Raw genomic sequence first — 19659 nt, 5'->3', positions numbered from 1 at the left:
TTTAATTAATTATCATTATCATTTGTAATTTTTGAAGCTCAGTAGACCTGAAATAAAATTACGTTTGGATAACAAAACACATTATGCAATAAAGTCATCTGGAGGGTAGAATACCAAACTGGGAGCCTACTGCCTCTTTTTCCTTCTGCTTGCCATGACAAGGTTAATCTGTTTGCTTTCTTTATTCTTCCTTCTGTCTTACAAAGGAGATGCATACACTTACTTTGGAAAGGATGTAATTTCTATATATGTATCAGTCTACACTGTATTAATATGCCTAGAGTGTGTATAGAATTATGCATGAGTATTTGTAAATTTAAGTCTGTTTACTCAAAACCACAGAAAATACAGGTTTCAGTGCATCCTTCTTTTGATGTCAAAGGAGTAAGTGATTTTCTCAGGAAAATGAAAGCCAATTTCTTCAATTCTGGACTACAGATAATTAGAACTGACTACAAACACAAGAAGTAAACATGTCTTCCTATTTTTGAACCAAAGCTAGTAGAATAGCATTGTCTTCAAGGAAAACTTTATTTGCATATATTCAAATTCATGCCTAAAGAAATTCTTCAGGGTGGGAAAAAAAATTCCTCAAGGCCCAGGGTTTTTAACCTGGAGCCCATGGACAGAACTCAAGGGATTCATGACCTTGGATAGGAAAAAACACATTTTTATGAGTCACTCATTAAAATTTAGCATTTCTTCCAATTACGAATGTAGGCAACACATCACAGTATTGGCAGTACCTGTGACTTTGACACCAATAGAAATTGGATGCCTTCACATTACAGTTGCTGTCAAAAATCCAAAATATTGTTTATTCCTCTCCACTCAAAATTATAGTGACCCACCACTAAATATTATTTAATGTATTGATAAAGAAGCACATCTATTACCCTATGACAATTTTGACAACTGTATTCGATGTAACTGCTTTCCTTTGCAATCACATGTAATTTAATATTATGTACCCTGCGACACTGAGGACACGCTGCATCCACTTGCCACACTCTCACTCCTCAGCTGCCCGTCTTTATTAACTAAGGACATCCGGGGTGCTTTTTGTGGAAGCATGAGCATACTGTACCGAGGGAAGGGAGAGGAGATAACAACCTATTTATATATATATCTATAACAGTGAAATTTTTAAAAATGGTAATTATGATGAGGCATCTGTCTATTTGGCACCATCTAAAACCAGCAAGCAATAATTGTACAACAAGGGGGTGTTTAGTGTGTGAGGTTTAGGACATTGTGCCAGAAAACCTAAAGCATCCAAGTTGTAAAACATTGTAATAAGCAGGTAATCCTAGGCCCAGCGTCCAAGTTTCTGCCCTAACCTGTTCCTTATGATTATGATTTTAAAACATCCCAGTGTCAGCAGGTTCACTGTGAGTCAGACCTGAAATAATAAATGGCTTATTTTCCATCCTGATGGAGGAAATACATCATGGCTCATTGTGGCTCACTTAACTGAGGCTGTTTTTACAGGAAAATATAAAAATAACTAAGCCATTCCGCCTTACCATTTTTATTTTAAATTTTTTTATTAACAAAGCTCTACAATCCATTTTAAAAAGAAAAAGCATGTTTTCAATACAGGCTATAAAAACAATAGCTCACAAACATCTAGAAGGAAAAATAACATAAACTGAGAAAATTATGCTTGTAACCAACAAATACCCTGGTTTGCCAAAATAACCAGTGAAATGCATTCACTACATCAAGATAAAGTGCTGCTTATTTAAATGGTCAACCACGTGGTAATGCTGTTAAAAGACAGCCAAAATCTTCTACCAGTATTCATTAAGGTTGCCAGGCCTTAAAAACCACATGTATCTATATACATATGTATACATAAATTCCAGAATGCAAAGTCTTAGTTGTTGCAACCTCTCAACTGAATGTTAGGAGAAAAGTTATATCTTTATCAAAAATAAATGCTTATTCAGTGGCATCAATACTGCACACAGGCTGTAAAACTCATCGTGACTGAGGATAAAATGAGTGAGCAATATATTCTCAGAACAATGAGTTTTGTTCTATCCTGTTACATAAACAAGTTCTATGTGACCTCACGGGTTTTAGATATGATTTATGACACCATGTCAGAATGCAATCTTATTCGTTACCCAAAACTGTGCTAGAGTGCTACCACTATGGTAGGTTCAGACATTATTTAAAACAAACAAATAAACTTAAGACAGCATCACTGTAACCAATACGAGATTACTAGGTACATACAGTGTATAAGTTCAGGATATGACCGACCAATAAATTTAGAATCATACATAAGGTTCTCAGTGTGTAACACAAATTTGAAGCTAAAAATATTCATCACATCTGCTGATTTCGTACATTAAAAGAGTTAAGCCATAATTGTATCCTATGTCCTTGAAACCGTGATGCGGGGGGAAACCCTGCTAGAGGGGTTCACATGGACTTACCCGCCCAATCCCTCCTCACCTGACTCGTCTTGTGCCCCTAAATATGGATGGCATGATAGGGAAAGAACACATCTAAAACACACGGAAGCTGTGTTTGGGAGAGAGGATGGTGCTCAGCACTCTCCCATGAGCCCTGTTAATTCCCTCCTCCCATCACAGCTACAGTATTGTCAACAGTAAAATATTAAAACCGAAGCTGGACACGGTAGCTCACGCCTGTAAATCCTAGCACAGTGGGAGGCCAAGTTGAGTGGGTCACTTGAGCCCAGGAGTTCAAGACTACCCTGGGCAACACGGCAAAACCCCGTCTCTACTGAAAATACAAAAAATGAGCCATGCGTGGTGGTGCATGCCTTTAGTCTCAGCTACTCAGGAGGCTGAGGTGGGAGGACTGTTTGAGCCCACGAGTCGGGGATTGAGCCAAGATCACGCCAGTGCACTCCAGCGTGGGCAACAAAGTGAGACCCTATCTCAATAAATAAATAAACAAACAAAAATAAAAATAAAAACTCTACTAGAGGGCTAGGTTTTGCCCTGCCTTTTTACAGGCCTACTGAAGACAGGGTCAGTAGACTGAGAGGGCCAGCAGAAAATGCACTGACTCAAGGGTTACAGTTATCCATTCTCCATTTATCAGCTGTCATGCCATGGAGACCCTGGATCTCCCCAACAAAATCCAGGCTTCCCCACCTCTACTGCAGGGTTTAAGAAAGCTCAAATGGACAGAGCACAGCAGGCAGACAGCATATCATAAACACAGCTCTGAAGAGAAAGTGCCATGTATGATGGAAAAAATGTTGCAGGGTCTCCATGAAATTATCAGGATGACACCTCAGGTTTTCAACCTTAAGGAAGAAAACAGAAGAGACTTGTGTGTGTGTGTTACACATATGTACGTACACAAATGCATGCAAGCATGCCTAAGGAGATTTCTTTCAAAAAGAAGGCTGGCCCAACAATTTCAGTGGTCAAGAAATTTTATCATCCCAGGCACAACATTTCTTGTTTCCTTGATGTCAATTTCATATACAGTAGTCCTTCCCTGAGTTTTCACTTTTCACCTTTTTGTTACTTGCAGTACAATACGGTAAGATATTTTGAGAGAGAAACTGCATTCATCTATCTTTTATTACAGTATACTGTTATTATTGGTCTGTTTTATTATTAGTTATTGTTGTTAATCTCTTACTCTGACTAATGTATAAACTATCATAGGTATGTAGGTACAGGGAAAAACGTAGTATACACAGGGTCTGATACTATCCACAGTTTCAGGCACTCACTGTGGGTCCCGGAACTATCTCCCTCCTATAAAGGAGGACTACTGTGTATCAGCTGATCTACGATTTTAACAGCAACCTTTTAAAAGAGGAATGACCCACAAACTCTACTCTCCCTGTCTTTGTATTCCTTTCACCAGCAAGATAGAGGTGAAGAACTAAACTTTAATAAGCCACAATTTGAAGGCTGTCAGATGATCTCCAGTATTTAAACCTTGAAATCTGGGTGAAAAAGAACACCTCATGCTTGTAAACCCTATTTCTCCATCAGGATTATCACTTGGTCAATAAGAGATAGCAAAGTCAAAAGTGTCCTCTTTTTGGGGGTGGTGTGTGTGTTGGAGGGCAGGATCTCTGTGAGAATGGCTAGAAGTAAAAGAGATATGGTGAAAGGTCACTAGTCTATCATCTCTCTCTTCCTGAGGCACATAAGGATGTGACATAGTTACATGTGGTTTGCAAGAGGCCTTCTCCCTTTACGATCTGCTTCTCCAACATCCCTAATCTAAATCAATTTTTATTTTCAGTTTGGTGTTTAAAAAAAACAAAAAAGTTACCACACAGAAAGGACTGTAAGTCTGAAATGTTAATCACATCAAAGTCTGGAACTTCAAAGTTGCAGTTCCCACACCAAGAGCCGCTCCAGCCCCCATCTGCAGTTTGAGTGTTAATCTAGATGGTAGTCTCTCTGATTTAAGACCTTGTTTTATGTGTACAGGGACTGTGGCCAAGTCACAGGCCCCACGAATTTGAATTTCCTGACTCTCATTTGGTTTAGTGGATGATTACGGCGTCAGCATGTGCATTTGAAACAGGTCCCCAAAGAGGAAGCACATTCAGGTCACTTGAACAAACACGAGCGTGAGCCACACCAGAGCCCTCCAGCTGACTGCCTAGCAGCAGTTACACTGTCTTCCATCAGGACCCTGTGACCAGAACTACCAGGCGGCTTTCATGGAACTGAAGTTGGGTCCTCACGGCTGGTACCATTAAATGGCTTATTTTTCTAAGAGCCTGTGAAGAGCTTTAACAGACAGAAGAAAGTAAATCAGACCTCTCTTTAAAGAGAAAAAATAAAGGGTGAAAAAACTAGCACTCAACCCGGTATTTTAACTACTGGCAGTTGCCTTTCCTCTACCATGCAACACAGTGATTTGCAAAGGTATTTTCCAGCAGTTCTGGTTCCTGATTTCAGTGGCTACTCTATTTCAGGAATAAGGACAAAACTCAATACAGAGACAAATGTTGGAAAAGTCCCAGGGAACTAACCTGGCACCAGCAGTTCTGTGCAAGTCCACCCGGCCAGGCCAGGATGCATCTAAAAGCCAAACAGTTTGCTGTGTCCTTGCTTCTCATCGTCTTCATCTCCTCTAGAAGCTGGAAAATTTAAAGCTAGATATGTTTAACCACCAGGAAACATGCTGACCATGAGCTCAGTCCTCTTCAGAAAGTCAAGAACACTGCAGGCATTAGGACCTCTTTTCAAAGCGTGATTCTGCAACACAATTTAATTCATCTGAATTTTCTACTCAGCAAGAGGGACCTACAGGACTCAAGGTCACTGGAGTTGTAAGCAGCCTGAAAATATGGTCAAAGACGTTTCATTTTGAGGAAACTAAGAAACTGAGAGGACAGCAAACCTTCACATAGAAGATTTTGTTACTGAGAACAACGCTAGCAACTTTCTCACACTGCACAGACAGTGGAAGATCTCTTGGCCCTGCAGAGAAGAAAGCACAAGGATAGCGATGCTCCCCTTATCTCCTGGCCAACCTTCCAACCACCTCAGCCTCTGAAACACTCAAGATTATTTAAACAAACGTGAACCAGAAAGTCAGGGCTAAAAGCAAACAATGTAAGCCAAGTGCTAATCCACAGAACTACAGAGCACAGAGATCCTCCCAAATCCTCATCCAGGGCCTGGCTGGATTTAAACTGTGTATAAAATAAGGCCAGTTATTTAACACACTTTGTTATAAAGCTTCTCCTGAAAGGCTCACTCCTTCCTAGCTTGAAAACCATGCTGAAGTAGCTAGGAGGCAAAGCAATGTACATAGTAAGAGAAGGTCTTTGCCAAGCTCCAGAAGACATGGCATAGGTGATAAGCAAAAAACCAGAAGATCCCAATGATCACTCCCATCACTCCAGTAAGGCAGAAAAGCACACAGTGAATGCAAAGGTAGATAAAAAGCACATTCATGCAGCAAACAACTGCTGAGCACCTACTACCATGTGGGTTCAAAAGAATGAACAAAACAGAGGATGCTTGTCCTTGTGGAGCCTGTGCTCTATGGTGGGGGAGATGGACAAGAATACACACTGGGGGTAGGTGGCAACAAGTGCTACAAGGAATAAAGCAGACGGGGCCAGGCACAGTGGCTCACGCCTGTAATCCTAGCACTTTGGGAGGCCGAGGCAGGTGGATCACCTGAGGTCAGGAGTTGGAGACCAGACTGGCCAATATGGTGAAACCCCATCTCTACTAAAAATACAATTTAGCCAGGCATGGTGGTGCGCACCTGTAATCCCAGCTACTCAGGAAGCTGAGGCAGGAGAACCGCTTGAACCCAGGAGGGGAAGGTTGCAGTGAGCCAAGATCGCACCACCGCACTCTAGCCTGGGTGACAGAGTGAGACTCCGTCATACATACGTACATTGATAGATAAATTAGATAGATAGATAGATAGATAGATAGACAGACAGACAGACAGACAGTCAGTCAGAGCAGAGGGGATGGTGCATGGCATATACCGGGCATGCGGGGAGGCTGTGATTATCAACAATGAGGTCAAGGAAGATTGCTTTGAAAAGGTGACATCTGAGTGAGTGAGGAGAGGTGAAGGAAGTAGCCAGGCAGACACCTGGGGAACAGTGTTCCAAAGAGAGGCAAGGGATATTGATAAAGCCCTGAGGCAGAAGGATGCATGGCATGAAAGGAGGCCAAGTGACCAGAGAGACATGAAAGAGAGGAAAATGAGGTCAGGAGGGCTGGGCTATAACAGAGAGGCTTGCAGGCTGCTGCGGGAACCTCAGCTTTCAGGCTGAGGGAGGTAGGCAGCCAGAGGAAGTTTGGAGCAGAGGATCCATCTGGCCTTGCTGAGTATAGGCTGCAAAAGAAAGGGCAGAAGCAGGAAAAGCAGTTAGGAGACAGAGCAACCAACCTGCAGAGAAACTACAGGGGCTTGAACCAGACACAGAAGTGGAAGGGGTAAGAAGTAAAGGAACTTGGATATATTTTGAAGATAAAGATGCCAGCACTGCTGATAAACCGTACGTGGGATAGGAAGGGAAAGGAAAAACACCTTCTTCCTAAATTTGAAAGAGCTTTAGTTACTTGGAATATTTACTCAAAATGAAAAACAAGTATCTTTAGCTGAGACAAGAATATCTGGGAATGATAGTAAGGAGGGTTTTGTTTTTAAGTGAAAAAAAAAATTAAAACACAAAAAAAGAACATTGAATGCCTTGGCACACAACAGAAAATTAAGTCAGAGAACGCTGCAAAGGGACTAATGTTTAAAGATGTATGAAGGAGAGAGAAAAAATTAAAAAGACAAGAACTAAACCAGGTATTCTGAAAAGTTCTGTAAAGGAAATGAGTCTGAAGGATGAGACGATGCTCATCTAATGAAGCAGACAGGAAAAAGGTTTGAAGAAGAGGGACCGTGGAGGGCCAAACGCATGTGGAGAAGGAGGAGAAGTCTATTGGTACACTCACAAGAAGCAGCAGCAGGAATGACCTGAAAAGGCCATGATGAGCAATTGTATTTATGCTGGAGGTATCAGGAGCTACTATAGGGCAGAACAAGACGGAAATACAAGAGGGAGACGAAGCTGTGTTTCTCTACTTAGGACGGAGTTGATCCGTGAGGCTGCGTGCAAGGGGTGTGAAGGGAAGGCAGCACAATAAAAGTAAATCCTGAAGCAGACCAAGGAATGAAAAGAAAAACTGGCACTACCTGGCAGTCTAGATTGGGAGCCAGAGCAAAAGGGACAGATGGAGAAAGGAGCAAGGAACCAGGAAACAACGCTCTATTGCAACTCACCTCCTGTGAGCTTCCTGGGGCTCCTTTTTCAATGGATAGCCCTCATGCTTTAGCATCTTTATGCTAACAAGCGAATACAAACAAAATCTCCCCACACCCGCCCTGCTGGATACAAGTCACTCGAAATAGAAATAACTGAACAGATATTTTAAAATATGATACGAAAGTATTAATTTCTGCATAAATTTCTAATGGGATAACAGAGAAATGACGGTTTAGGGAACAATCTATCTCTGACCAATAATAAAGGTGAAAGGCCGGGCAGGGTGACTCACGCCTGTAATCCCAGCACTCTGGGAGGCCGAGGCGGGCAGATCACCTGAGGTCAGGAGTTTGAGACTAGCCTGACCAACATGGAGAAGCCCTGTCTCTACTAAAAATACAAAATTAGCTGGATGTGGTGGCACATGCCTGTAATCCCAGCTACTCGGGAGGCTGAGGCAGGAGAATCGCTTGAACTGGGGAGGCGTAGGTCGCGATGAGCTAAGATCGGGCCATTGCACTCCAGCCTGGGCAACAAGAGCAAAACTCCGTCTCAAAAAAAAAAAAGAAAGAAAGTTGAAAAGTTACTAACAATGTTTACCATTAAAAGAGAGAAGGGTGGGAAATCATCAGAACTCACATTCTTGTGACCAGGTAATATGTCCCCAGCATCTAGCAGCCAGAAAAAGAACTCAGTCTCATCTAATAGAGACACAGAGCCACAGTACACAAGCCTTAATAGGTCAGCACTCCTCTCTCCTAACTATATTTGGGTGAAGGAACAGGTGGATAGAAAGAATACCAAACATGGTGGGGGGCGGGAGGCGGACATGACCTGAAAATAGGGAAAAAGATTTAAGTAACAATGTTGAACAATAAATAAGAAGGCAAAAACTAACATGGTATTTCCTTTTTAATTTCAGAGATTCCTAACCAATGAAAGCATTAAGTGTTCTGTATGTTGTTTGTAATACAACAAATGAGATGTACCACACTGGAAATTCTCTGAAAACAAGGAAAAGCTCCAAAGTGCAAGCCTCAGGTGATCAGAAACAAGAAATGGATAAGTCCAGATCTCACACATACCTCAGGCCTGATGTATTCACTGGCAAAATAGAAATCAACAGGTGACACGCTTGCCAAAATCACATCATCTGCCTTTCTAGATATTTCTTCTAGAGTAGTGCAAGACCTGAAAACTTTTATTTTTTATTTTTATTTATTTATTTATTTATTTTTTTTTTGAGACGGAGTCTTGCTCTGTTGCCCAGGCTGGAGGGCAGTGGTGCGATCTCGGCTCACTGCAAGCTCCACCTCCTGGGTTCACACCATTCTCCTGCCTCAGCCTCCCGAGTAGCTGGGACTACAGGCGCCCGCCGCCACGTCCAGCTAGTTTTTTGTATTTTTAGTAGAGACGGGGTTTCACCGTGTTAGCCAGGATGGTCTCGATCTCCTGACCTCGTGATCTGCCCGCCTCGGCCTCCCAAAGTGCTGGGATTACAGCTGTGAGCCACCGCGCCTGGCCTATTTATTTATTTATTTATTTATTTATTTATTTATTTTTTAAAGGCACGGTCCTGGCTCTGTCACCCAGGCTGGAGTGCAGTGGCGCAATCTCGGCTCACTGCAACCCCGCCTCCCAGGCTCAAGTGATCCTCCCACCTCAGCCTCCAGAGTAGCTGGGACAACAGGCATATGCTACACATCCTGCTAATTTTTGTAGCAAAGGGGTTTCACCATGTTACCCAGGCTGGTTTCAAACTCCTGGACTCAAGAGATCCGCCCATCTCACCCTACGCTCCCCTCCAAGAGCTGGGATTACAGGCATGAGCCATGACACCTGGCCCTGAAAACTTTAGATGTACATGTGGAATACTACCAATTCATACTAAAATACCCACTCAACTTTCTTCTTCCAAGCTCCCAAGAGCTGTTCCACAGAACAGGATTGTATTCTGGTGGATGATTTGGCTAAGTCGAGTGATGAGGGCAGAGAGGACAATAATTGTTATTTTACTGAACAGCAGAGTTATGAAACCAAGAACAGTACAGTAGTTAAAACTAAGAACCCTGAAGACCAATAGGCATGGATTTGAGTTGGGAAGAGATGGGCAGCTCTCAAAAAAGGCACAAACAATTGAAGGATGGATACTATGGCATATGTTAAAAGAATGTTGAAAGGAAAATAAGAAAGCCAGGAATCTCAGGGTGAATCAGTCTAGATCTAGATCAGATGGTGGTGGTGAAGAAACCTTATCTCAAGACTGTAATCATTGTGAAAATAGGAGAAGATGGCAGCAAGAGCGTCTCCAAAGAGAAGAGGCCTATTAGCAGTTTATTAAATAACTCAACGAAGAAGATTATCGGCTTATGAGAGACCATAATCTTTTAGGCTCCCCCGGAGAATTACCAGAAGAACTGCAACAGCGGTTAGATGGGGTCAACAAACAACTAGCATCTCAGCCTGACTTGAGAAATGGCACAAATTGGCTGGGCGTGGTGTTTCACGCCTGTAATCCCAGCACTTTGGGAGGCTGAGGTGGGTGGATCACGAGGTCAGGAGTTCAAGACCTGCCTGGCCAACATGGTGAAACCCCATCTCTACTAAACAGATATAAAAATTTAGTTGGGTGTAGGTGGTGCATGCCTGTAATCCCAGCTACTCGGGAGGCTGAGGCAGGAGAATCACTTGAATCTGGGAGGTGGAGTTTGCAGTGAGCCAAGATCGTGCCATTGCACTCCAGCGTAGGCAACAAGAGTGAAACTCGGTCTCAAAAAAATAAAATAAAATAAAAGGAACAAATTACAGAGACTCAGAAGTCCCCAGAGAAAGTTCAAATGAATATTCTCTTCCAGAATAGTTGAACACCTTTCGGGGCACAGGAAATGCAACTCGAAGTGGACAAAATGAGAATCAAAATTGGAGAGCTATGAGTCAAACAAACTCGAACAGTGGAGAGTTTCAGTTTAGTCTAGAAATCCACATAAATCAAGAAAATAAAGGATTTGAAATTCATGGAGATTATACAAACATTCCACTTTCAGATAGTAACATATACTACAAATAGGCAACAAAGGTCAACTAGTCCTGTGGCTCAGCGAACAAGAAGCCAAATTTCAGTGAATTTCAATGGTGGTAGTTCCAACGTTCTAAGGACTAGTCTTGCTTCAAGGGGGAAAAATTCAGCTGAAGGGTCTTTCTCAACATTGGGAAGATTAAGAACTGGAATTGGGGGATCAGCTGGCATTCCTAGAGCTAGTGCTTCACACACTAATTTCAGTAGTCATACAAACCAGTCAGGTGGTAGCAAACTCAGGCAAAGGGAGGCGCAACGGTTTAAAGCAGCACATGTTTAGGAAAATGAAGCTAGAGGTAATGTTACAGTGAGAAATACAAACCAAAGATTAAGACCAATAAGATCTACCTTCAGTAGCCAAAGTCGTTCACCAGTTCAAGAGACAGAGTGGCACTGTTTATCATAATTCACAAAGGGAAAGTAGACCAATACCAGCAAACCACTAGAAGATCTGTTAGGAGGAGAGGTATAACTCAAGTCTTTTTAGGGCAAGATAGAGAACACAGAGGTACCGCATATACCCCATTCTCTAATTCAAGACTTGTGTCAAGAATAACAGTAGAAGAAGAAGAATCCAGCAGATCCTCAACTGCCGTACCACAACATCAACAATCACACTGGACCTTCAAGTGAGAAGGCTCCATCCTGGAGAAAACAGAGATCGGGATAGTATTGCAGACAGAACTCATCCAGAGTAGGGCTAACAAAAAATACAGTCATTATTCAAAGCAATAATGGGGGCTTCTGCCAAATCACTTCTTGTTTAGAGCGGTCATGTATTCAAACCTATGTTAGTACCAGAATTCTTCCTAGGATTTCTGAGAATGAGCTTGTTGAGCCATCATCAGTGGCTCTTTGGTCAATTTTAAGGCAGATTATGACTGGGTCTGGAGAACCCAGTACTCTAATGGAGGGCTCAACCATTAGAGAGAAGCTCTGGTTCTCCAAGTCAGAGCTTCAGAGAAACGGTCAGCATTTACCAGAGATGCACTCAGAACTGAGTAACTTAGGTACAGCTAGACAGCAGCCAGCACAGGGAAGGTTCCTCTCAAGACAGGCAGGCCCAAGGAGATAGCACTGAAATGCATGGTGTAAATGAGACCACTCAGCCTCATACCTGAAACAGTGACAATAGGGGTAGCACGTAGTTGCAAAATTCAAATGATTTAGTCAAACTGGAACACTACCTATTCTTCCCCTTGCTCTCTCTTTTTTGTTGTTGTTGTTTTTTAGAGATGTGAGTCTCGCTCAGCCACCCAGGCTGGAGTGCGGTGGTACGATCTCGACTCACTGCAATCACTGTCTCCCGGATTCAAGCTATTCTCCCACCTCAGCCTCCCTAGTAGCTGGGATTACAGGAACCCGCCATCATGCCTGGCTAATTTTTGTATTTTAGTAGAGATGGGGTTTCACCATGTTGGCCAGGCTGGTCTTGAACTCCTGACCTCAGGTGATCCACCCGCCTCAGTCTCCCAAGGTGCTAGGATTACAGGCAAGAGCCATCACGCCTGCCCGAATATATGATTGAACCAAAGAGCAGACTGATAATCTTTCCACCCGGTGCTAGAGCATAACAGTATTGATAGTGAACTAGGTAAAATCCATAGTGCTTGTTATCAGTGACTACATAACTGGAAACAAGCTCAGGCAATTACTTTGCATGCATGAATTTCATATTCATTGTACTGACCGATGGCTCTCCGAGAATTTCACTTGTCCGATCTGTCAGCAGCCTGTTTTAGGGTCCAACATAGCAAACAATGGGTAAAGTGATGGGATCTACTCAAATACTGTATTTTAGTAGAACTGAATGTGCAGGCATTGTTTTGCTTAGTTACTTGTGATGAGCTAACTAGGATGAAAAATAACCTATTATATATAGTTGGAACTATTTTTGTGTGCTTTTTAAAACTTGCTATAAAGAGGAAATTTATATAAAATTTAAAAATATAAATGTTAAATTATCCAGAAACACAAAATAATTAACATTGCTAGAACCAAATAACATCTACAATGTTTTTATTTTGGTAATTTTGTCATGCTAAGCACTTTTGTCTCTGCACAATTCAATAGGTTAAAAACCAATCTTCTTTTTCTTAATAGCACAGCAGACTTTACTTTCAAGTTTCACAGGCTTAGTATTTGTGTCTAGACATTTCTATCTAAATAAGCTTTTCATTAACTTTTTAAGAATAATACCATTTCGTGAAAGAGTATTTGGCTGAATGTTTGCTATACATACGTTACTTGAAATGTTAAATTTAATATATAGTATACCATATATGCATATATAGGTATATAATTTTAAGGTTAAAAGATTCAGTCTAGGCCGGGCACGGTGGCTCAAGCCTGTAATCCCAGCACTTTGGGAGGCCGAGACGGGCGGATCACGAGGTCAGGAGATCGAGACCATCCTGGCTAACACGGTGAAACCCCGTCTCTACTAAAAAATGCAAAAAAACTAGCCAGGCGAGGTGGCGGGCGCCTGTAGTCCTAGCTACTTGGGAGGCTGAGGCAGGAGAATGGTGTAAACCCGGGAGGCGGAGCTTGCAGTGAGCCGAGATCCGGCCACTGCACTCCAGCCTGGGCGACAGAGCGAGACTCCGTCTCAAAAAAAAAAAAAAAAGATTCAGTCTACAAGTTTGGTTCTTATTTAAGCTTTTCGGCTAATACTGCATATGGCACAATGTTTAATACTGGCAAGATCATCTCAGAGAGAAAGGGGATTCAGATATCATTTTAATATAGAGATAATTTACTGAAGCATCTCTGACAATCTGACTTATTAGAAAGAAAGCAATATATAACACTGAACAAGTATCTATTCAGTAATGGAAAATTTAGGACATACAGGTTATTTAACTTGTGTTCAGCCTTTTTGTAACTTTTTTGAAAGCGCAAACAATTCTTTGGATTACTAAATAAGGTATACAATATGCATAGTTTCTCAAATTTAGTTTTAAAATCTAAAAAAAAGTCTATAAAGAATCAATTGCATAGATAATATGTTAAGTTCACTTGGAGGCTAAAAATCTCCAATGAAAACAAAAACCTTTAAGAAAATGCAGTTTATATAAACACAAAGAATGCACTGATGATCTATTTCTACCAATAAACATTAAAACAAACAAAAAAATCTCAAATTTCGTAACTGTAGGAAAAGCTAGACTTATAGAGGGAGTGTTTATTTAACCACCACCACTACCTTCAGGTGAACTGGCTGCATCTCCACCACATTCTGAGACATCAACTTTGAAGTGCTAGCTCACTGAAGGAATTTCTTTTCTGGCAAAAGGCAAATCTGTCTTTCCCAAGCCAAAGAAAATCCAAACAAAAATCACCAAGCCTCCTGCCTGCTCGACATAATTCCACCATTACCTGAGCCTGTGATGAGATAGTACACAGAAAGCACACGGCTCTATGGCTGGCATAACATGGTTTTTCAAAGTTAAACTATTTTTTATCATTATTCCTCAGATTCCAATCACCTAAAAATTATTTTCCAAAGTTACTATTTTGCCCATTCCCTAAGGATCACTATAAGTAAGCATGGAAGAAGAATAGAGTCCTGCTCTATAAGAAACAATTCCAGACCAGAGATTTCTTTTTTTTTTTTTTTTTGAGACGGAGTCTCGCTCTGTCGCCCAGGCTGGAGTGCAGTGGCCGGATCTCAGCTCAGCTCACTGCAAGCTCCGCCTCCCGGGTTTACGCCATTCTCCCGCCTCAGCTTCCGGAGTAGCTGGGACTACAGGCGCCCGCCACCGCGCCCGACTAGTTTTTTGTATTTTTTTGATAGAGACGGGGTTTCACCGTGTTAGCCAGGATGGTCTCGATCTCCTGACCTCGTGATCCGCCCGTCTCGGCCTCCCAAAGTGCTGGGATTACAGGCTTGAGCCACCGCGCCCGGCCGAGATTTCTTAAAGTATTATCTGCTTCCAGGGTGTGATTCAAAGGTTTAAGCCCATGCCAATCATTTTATGGCAGCAAGTCTGCCATGGCAATACACTTAAACAGTCAAATTCTCAGCAGAATCAATTCCTTTTATCAAAGGTACGAATAAATCAAAACAAAACCACCTGATTTGCATTTACTCACCTTTCTCTAAGTTTTCCAATGGGAATGTTTTAAAAAAAAATGAAATACAGTTAAAGGGGAAAGAAAAACAAACTTGGCTTCTAAAAAATAACACAGCCATTATATTGAGATGTATTTCTCTCCAGGCCATAAAACATTTATCCCTTAGTTAGGCTGCTCTATGAACAAAGGCTTTTTTTTTTTTTTTTCAAAAGTGACACGGGGGACCACGTGGGGCATTAGTTATTACTGTTGCTGACTATTATGAAAATCAACTTTTTTCCTCTGCATTTACATCTGTGTGTATCACATGACAACCCAGAAGACAGATCGGTAAACCTGCCAACAAGAAGAAATAAAATAAGCAATAAAATCAACAACAGAATTAAATTCTACTGACAAGTTAGAATGCTGGGTTTAAAAATCAACATAAAATTGGAAGTTCAATAGTTTTCTTTTTAACGGGGAAATGTGTTTGGAGGCAGGCACAGAAATGTTTGCTGTGTCATATGAACCACTGTAAGTGACAAAAAGGTGTGGTAGTCTTAGGTTGTACTAATAAATGTACAATTTCCAGATCACAGGAAATAAAAGTCTCACTACACTCAGAACTGGCCACACTATATCTAGAGAACTAGATGAATTATTTATTAACACACTTTAAGGAGGACATTGATAAATTAGAGTGCATCCCATAATAAGAAAGGGGTCCAGTTCCGGGGACCATGGTCAAGAAGTTCCCCAGGCCAGGCATGGTGGCTCATGCCTGTAATCTCAACACTTTGGAAAGCTGAGGCAGGAAGAGTCTGAGACCAGCCTGGGCAACAAAGTGAGACACCATCACTTTAAAAAAAAAATTTTTTTTTTTTTTTAAATTAGCCAGGCATGGTGGCGCACACCTGTAGTCCCAGGTACTTGGGAAGCTGAGGTTGGAGGATGGCTTGAGCCCAGGAGTTTGAGGCTGTAATGAGCTGTGATCAAACCACTGCTCTTCAGCCTGGGTGACAGTGTGAGACTCTCTCAATAAATAAAAATATGAAATAAAAGACTCCTAATCTCTGGAGATAAACAAAGCCTAGGGGACCCTCTGCAGAAGAAGCCAAAAGGAGATATGTGGCCTAGTCCCAATTCTAAGATTTTATGCACCTGGGGACTATTATCATATCATAGCCTGATAGTACCACCAACAGAAAACAGGCCAGGAATGTAACCAAAGCTGTTAAAAACTAATACTGCTTTAAAAAAAAAAAAAATCACTCAAAACATTCCTAAGAGCAAAGAGACATATGGTACTACATGAGTTTCATGAAAACTTACCCAGAAATTGCAGCAATGCTTTGCTTTATAATATTTAAAAATTGTGCTTGCCTATCTTACCCAATCACTTATAACATGCATTGTAAGTGGTCAGTTCTGATTCATACCATATGATAAGAACAGCACTCTGACTAAAGGGGGTGGGATGGGAACCCCAGGGCCAGAGTACTCATCTCATCATAAATTAAATGGTGGCTAGGCAGGCAACTTGGCGGAGGGAGGTGACAGATGATACTGTGTAGGAATTTAATACTTTTTAAAGTTTATCAAGTCCACTCAAATTATTTTTCTGGAAATTTTGAGAGTATATGGAATCAACCACTCCCTCAACCTGGAATCATTTTTGGTAAGCATGTAATGGAACACAGAATTACAATTTTCAATGAGAGTATTTCGAGTACTGAAAATAACTATCTCACTAGGAATTATGCATACAGTTTTTTATGTATATAACAGAATATTTCTGGCAATCCATTAGATAGAAAATTTAACAATATACATTGCAATATTAAAATCTGTTTTCTATAGCTCTTTACGAATCAATCATAAAACATGGTTTTGGATGCTAAGTAAAAGTAACAAAAAGTCTAGTAATATATAAAGTTTTGACTGGATAAATGTAAGTCAGTACAAATGAAAGTACTTTTTACTGTGAGAGATTAAGTGGATTATTAGTGAAGACGAAAGTGCTTAAAGCTTTAATGCAATGGAATTACCACACTGAGTTAAGAAAAACACAAATTAACATGTTATGTTAATCTGGATTCAAAGTGGGGAAAAAAGAGGAAATAAAAGCATTATCTAACTACCACAAATGTGGCATGTTGATAATTTATTTTGACCTAGAATATGACATGCACAAATGTACTAATGATTAAGTACTAAATTCATCATCCAAAAACTCTTAACTCAAAGGTCTCTTTCTCCACCTAAAGAAAATAAAAATAAATATGGGTATCAACAATTTTTTACTGCTTATGGTTTCCAATGCTGATGGATTACTTTTCAGCAAATCCAGCAAATTCTTAGTACTGCTCAGTGTAAGTGTCCACAATTTCCCACTGTTAACACTCAAGACAGCAAGAGCAGAAAATTCGTGTGTGGCCCGGTAGAAAATTCTGCTATAAAACAGAGTTTTTTAAACAATCATCCATTCTCCATTAGCTTAGACTCAATTACAAAGAGAGTCTAGGTTGCTCTGCCTTTGGAGTAGCCATTCTATGTTCCCTCATTTTAATAAGCTGCTTTCACTTAAAAAAAAAAAAAAACAGTTTAATTTTCCACAGGGGGGAATGTGATTATATGATCTTATAATTTTACATAAGGCAATAAGTACTCTAAAATACTGTAGGTATAAGTTAAAGAAAAACATGGCATACGATAGGTAATGACTTTCCTCTTACCATGTGAAAGCAGGCCCTGGCACATACATTTTCAAAAGCAATCCAAGGCAGTACAGTTTATCAATCCTACTTTATAGATTCTCAAATTGAAGCAAGAGTTTTAAATTATATCTTTGTCTTCACTACCTTTTATTTTACCTTATCTTATTTTATTTATTTTTTGAGTCAAGTTCTTGCTCTGTTGCCCAGGCTGGTCATGAACTCCTGGGATCAAGCCAATCCCCCACCTCAGCCTCCCAAAGTGCTGGGATTACAGGTTAAACCACCATGCCCAGCCTTACTTTTTATTTAAAACCTAAGGCTATTTAAGAAAACATCTAATAGATGACATATTCTATTTAAATAGAACAACAGAATAACAAATCCTAGCCAGCAGACATTCTGATAATAGGATATATTTTTAACTAATTCCACTTCTCAAAACATGTAAAAACTTTAAAGGATTCAATATTCGCAAGTCTCCTGACAAAGCAACCAAGAGCGAGCACTGGTCTCAGGCGGTTGTGATGTTTTAATATAAGTGATAAACAGTTTACAACACTGAAAGCCTAATGACTTTTAAAGCTGTACTACTGGTGAGACAACTCAAGTCCCACACTGAAATGTTCTCTATTCAGACTTAGTAAAAGAAAGTATAAATGCATTTTGCATCCCAGAGGTCACTACATGTTACTAAACATGCCTAAATTTTCTTTCTTATATAGAAGATTCAGAGGTAACTCCCTGCACTTGATAAACTGTTACACACCTACAGAAATGATAACTAGGCAACATAACAAAGTTGGTAAGTTCTACCAATACCTCCCCTTTCAAAACCCATCCTTAAAGTGAATGTCTCCATATGCTCTCTCATTGGGGAAAGATGCCTAGTTTCACTTGCGAAGACATTGGCCCATGAACTTCCCCGAAATTAGGTCCACCACACTCGCAATCCCTTAAAGCTGGAGAACAAACATTCCTCTTTCTAAAGCTATGAACAAGTACCCAAGGGTGACTTTATTGACAACTGCCCTACATGCACTGAATTTCAATCTGGCCACTGGGTCCCAAACTCCTAAAATTTCACAACCTTTTTTCTAAGTAGTTACCCTCAGGGCTATCACAGTGTGCAGAAAGAAGAAATGTATGTATAACAACTCCTGGACATAAAACAGCCCTTTCCCAGTTTTATCTTTAATCCTCCCTGCTCTTTATTTCTTTAATTTTCCAGAACACAAGCATTAGAACCCTGCCATCACCTCTGCTTCTTTTCCAGGTCCATCCCTACCCAAGCACTTTTACCAACAATTCCCCCAACCACGGCTTCCACCAACCTAAGCCTGTGGGAATCAGAGCACAAGGCCACTGCCTCCAACTTCCTCCCCACCAACTGTATCCACCTCACTCATAACTGTTCACTTTTCCCAAACCCAGATAGATCACATTCACACACCGGCTCAAAACTCAAAACCCTTGGACTCTTTAAAAATAGTTGATCTGGTTTCTTCCAAGGTGTCAATGGCATGAAAGACTGAGAAAGGCTGAGGAAATGTTCAAAGCAAAGGTAACTCAAGAAAGGTAATGCTCAAATGTACTGTACAACCCTGGACTGGATTCTGTATGAGGAGAAAAATGTCCTTGCTATTAAGCAGATTATTAGGAAACTGACAAAACTGGAACATGAAATAAAAAATATTGCATTAACAGTAACTTTCCTGGCCAAGCACAGTGGCTCACGCCTGTAATCCCAGCACTTTGGGAGGCCAAGGTGGGCAGGTCACCTAAGGTCAGGAGTTCGAGACCAGCCTGGCCAGCATGGTGAAACCCCATCTCTACTAAAAATACCAAAATTAGTCAGGCGTGGTGGCAGGTGCCTGTAATCCCAGCTACTCAGGAAGCTGAGGCAGGAGAATCACTTGAACCCAGGAGGCAGAGGCTGTGGTGAGCCGAGATCGCGCCATTGCACTCCAGCTTGGGCAACAGAGCGAGACTCAAAAAAAAACAACAGCAACAAAAAAAAAACCAGTAACTTTCCTGAATGTGATGGTTGTACT

The 19659-nt window shown here is 41.0% G+C and overlaps 1 protein-coding gene and 1 pseudogene across 1 annotated transcript in view; one reads left to right on the top strand and one right to left on the bottom strand.

Moving 5' to 3' along the window:
- The window catches only part of FOXO1 (forkhead box O1), a 112414-nt gene that overhangs the window by 53622 nt on the left and 39133 nt on the right, over positions 1 to 19659 (bottom strand). The window lies entirely within an intron of this gene.
- On the top strand, positions 9916 to 12635 carry LOC105512517 (annotated as a pseudogene).

Source organism: Colobus angolensis, unplaced genomic scaffold (assembly GCF_000951035.1).
Source record: "Colobus angolensis palliatus isolate OR3802 unplaced genomic scaffold, Cang.pa_1.0 Scaffold214, whole genome shotgun sequence".
Taxonomy (NCBI): Eukaryota; Metazoa; Chordata; class Mammalia; order Primates; family Cercopithecidae; genus Colobus; species Colobus angolensis.
The sequence above is the reverse complement of the archived record's forward strand: the minus strand, read 5'-3'. Positions and strand labels throughout refer to the sequence as shown.